We start from the raw sequence: 3,917 nt of genomic DNA on the forward strand, positions 1-3,917 counted from the left end.
AGGAATCCAAAACATGGGCGCCCAGGCTTAGTTGGTTGCACAAAGGCCAATCAAGGATGAGCAGACACGGATTCATTAAGCCAGGTGAAACCGATCCTGGATAAGTGCTGCACACGGCTTGCTTAAATAGACCCCACGATCGATCATAGATTCACTGATTCACCATGGCAACAAGGGCGGCGTATTTCTCCCCAGCGGAGCAAGAATTATTAATGGAAGCATATGAAGAGGTGACGGAGAAAATAAAACAAAAAGGAAATACTGCCACAGTCAAAAAACAAAGGGAGCAAGCGTGGCAAACCATTGCTGACCGCCTGAATGCGTAAGTAGTGCACAAATACACACTCACCACTCCACTGAAACTATCACAATTAGGCAGTGTTCGGGATCCGAGACCCCCTGAAACTGACACGAGACCCCCCCCCGAAAACAGGATTTGGGAAATGTTGGGGGGGTCTCTAAAATATTGGCAAAATGTGATTTCTCCTGATGAGTTATGATTGCAGACGCGATGCGTGTGGAGCCTGTGTGCGTGATTGGCATAAAGCTGTGCTGTCCGCCGAGTATGATTCTGTATAGCTTCTCATGTGTGATCCGCGCTCTGAGTCAAGCGCAAGCAAGCAACCAAAATGGACATGGCAGCAACTTTTTATTAAGAATGTGCCTGCCCACACATTGCCTGTACTGTTTTAGCAGTGAAAAAAAAACACAATTAAAGGACTTGCAAGCATCTTCATCTCCTTCCCTGGGCACAGAAGACTCTGTGACATCAAGGAGGAGTTCTATAGGATTGCAGGCAAGATTTTATTTTTTTTTAAATTACAGTTACAATTACAATGTTAACATTCAGAGTAAGATACTCATTGCATCGTATTACAGGTTTCCCCAATGTCATTGGTGCAGTGGACTGCACACACATCAAAATAAAATCCCCCTCAGGTGGCCATGAGGGGGATTTTGTGAAGAGGAAAAACTTCCACAGCATCAATGTACAGGTGAACATGACTTTTGATAAAGTTAATTAATGAACACTGTACATTGCCTGTGATGTGCATTAATTGGTTTAACATCTTATCATTTCAGATGGTCTGCAATGCTGACTATTTGATCAGTAATGTTGTGGCAAAGTGGCCCGGCTCGGTCCACGACTCCCGAGTGTTTTGGAACTCAGAGATCTATCGGCGCCCATCACAAGGTGAGCCACAGAACCTCTATTGATAACCACTTTTAACATCATGGCTGTGTTAAGACTGTCACTACTTATGAGGTTGTGATGGTAACATTTTGTATTCACAGGTAAATTCCTGGGTGTATTGCTGGGTGACAGAGGGTATGCCTGCCAGCCTTTTCTGCTCACTCCATTTGCAACTGGCACACAACCATGCCCATGTCAGAACAAGGGCCTGGATAGAAATGACATTTGGCCTACTAAAGGCACACTATCAGTGTCTGACCCACCTGAGAGTCAGCCCAGACAGGGCATGTGATATCATTGTGGCCTGTGCTGTCCTCCACAATGTGGCCTGCCTGAGAAAGGAGAGGGCCCCCAGAGTGCCAGCTCTCATAGACTGGGACAATCCTGCCATCTTCCCGGATGACGACTGTGGTCGGCTGGTCAGAGACCAATATGTGTTAAATTATTTCAATTAATATGCATGTTGATTTAAGTTGGGCCTGCAATGGCAGAGGAATTTTTGTTAGGTTTTTGTGCTGTATAGGCAAGGCAATTTTATTTGTATAGCCCATTTTTACAAACAGTTTGTCTCAAACTGCATGCTTTGATTCTGTGCTTTTTGTCTTGTAGAGCACTGTGTGACTTCAGTTTTGAAAGGAGCTGATGGTTTACTTGCTTTGATTCATCCTTGTTCAATAAAGGAACATCATGGTACTCTCTAATGTGTATTTATATTTATATGGTGATGTATTTTATGTGTAGTCTGTGGGAAACTAAATTATCTAGTGGTTCATCTAAAATCATCAGTTATCTAAAATGATTGTAATTAATGATCACAAATGTTTCAATAATGATAGTGGGTATAGTTAAATGTTTTAACAAAATGTTCTAGGCAGTGGAATAAATATTGGTTTCCATTTGTGGCGACCGCTGACTGAGATAAGGAATGAGATTAAATAGATCCTGGAATTTAGCCTGGTCTGGAGCAGGCTAGCTTCACAGAATAAATCTCCATGGTAACTTATGTCTGAACATATCCCACTTCCCTCTATGCCACTTTTGTGCAACTGGATCACGGATAAATTGATCCAGGATGGCCAACATATCCCCGCTTAATCCCTTATCCTACTTTTGTGCAACGGGTCCCTGATCTCAAGTCTGATTCCTTTTTTTTTTGTTTATTTATTGACAGTGCAGGGAGGGTGAAAACAGCTGACTGTACCAACACGGGGACGTAAACTCCTACTGACACCTGAAACCTTTATATTTGTCCGCAAACGTTGGATAGCCGGTGGGAAAAAAAAACTAAACAAAACTTTACATTACACCAAGACAGAGTAGCCGACTTAACGGTGAGTGAACGGTTGAATTTTGAAATAACGGCTAACGTTAGCCGGTTGAAAATGTCTACTGTGAAGGTGAATGTGTCAAACAGCCGTTAATACCTTCAGAAATGACTGTTTTGACAGGATCGATATGATAACCTGGATTTGGAGTGTGATGGAGGAGGAAGCGTTTCTGTGAGTAACTTTATAGCTCACTTTTGTCTTCTTGAAGTCGCTTAACCGTATTTGTGCACTCTCACGTCTACCTGTGAGACTCGAGTGCAGAGGTATAGTTTTATTCTACATTCTCCCTCTATAGCTCAGCGTAGGGCCACTTTAAACGACAGCTATGAATTTAAATCACGGATTGCTTCTCACCGTGATTATGAGTCAACATGGCCCTAATAACCAATTACAGGTGTAAGAGTAAATACCATCTCCCACCACATATTGTGTGCATAATACTGCTGGGTGTTTCCAATAATGCTGACCTCATGGTGTGAAATATGTGAAGCAGTTGGTCAAACGAAGTGAGCAGGGGCGAATTTTGAAACGACTGAGCCCAGGGCACAGGTATACCAAAGCCCCCCCCCCCTGCTGTTGTGCTACTACAGAGACTACAGAGATTATTATGATAATGTTTTTGGGGTCATATTACAACTCTTCATGGTTGTTTCTTCTTTGTTTATCTTTATGGTTGTTAGCACATTTTTGACTGCCATTTTGGTCATTTTGCCTCCATTTGTGGTCATGTTGTGTCTCATTTTTGTTATTCCATCTTTTTATGTTTTTTTTTTATTTGTTTTAATTGGCTCACCTTGTGTTGCATTTGCATAATTTTGCATCTCAAGTGGTTGTTTTGTCTGTTTTTTTTGTCAATTTATGCCACATTCGAATTGTTTTAAACCTGCCACAACAGAGCAAGATCATTACAGAGATAATAATGATAATCTCTTTGGGGTCATTTTACAACTCTTCATGGTTGGGTCTTCTTTAGTCATTTGTTTATCTTAATGGTTGTTTGGTAGATTTTTCTGGCTGTTTTTGATTTTTTTTTTTGATCATTTTGCCTCCAATTCTGGTCATGTTGTGTCTCATTTTTGTCATATTCCATCTTTTTGTATGTTTTTTTTTTTGTCTTTTTTTTAATGGCTTTTTTCTAACCAGTGGGTCTTTGTGGTCATTTTGCATCTCAGGTGTTTTTTTTTTTGTCAATTTATGCCACATTTGAATTGTTTTAAACCTTTTTTTGCTTGATTTTCTTTGTTGTGGTCATCTTGCAGGGATATTTCACACATTTTCTAGCCAATCTGTGGATAGTCTAATGTACAAGGCTTGGTCTGTACAAAACAATAGATTATAAGCTGGTTAAGAAGACACAATAAATAATGTCCTCAACTGTTTGCCCAATTTTTCTG

The 3,917-nt window shown here is 40.8% G+C and overlaps 1 long non-coding RNA gene across 2 annotated transcripts; it reads left to right on the top strand.

Annotated features, from left to right (window-relative positions):
- The first annotated feature begins 783 nt into the window (after nucleotides 1-783).
- LOC142398715 (uncharacterized) lies at nucleotides 784-2,694 on the top strand. 2 transcript variants are annotated; one of them, XR_012772813.1, is made up of 4 exons: nucleotides 784-995; nucleotides 1,084-1,195; nucleotides 1,297-1,885; nucleotides 2,367-2,694. It is a non-coding gene; the product is annotated as an uncharacterized LOC142398715 (long non-coding RNA). The 2 variants fall into 2 exon arrangements; XR_012772812.1 differs by having other exon boundaries at nucleotides 1,297-2,694.
- The last annotated feature ends 1,223 nt before the right edge of the window (nucleotides 2,695-3,917 follow it).

The sequence above is a fragment of the Odontesthes bonariensis genome, chromosome 14 (genome assembly GCF_027942865.1).
Source record: "Odontesthes bonariensis isolate fOdoBon6 chromosome 14, fOdoBon6.hap1, whole genome shotgun sequence".
NCBI lineage: Eukaryota > Metazoa > Chordata > Actinopteri > Atheriniformes > Atherinopsidae > Odontesthes > Odontesthes bonariensis.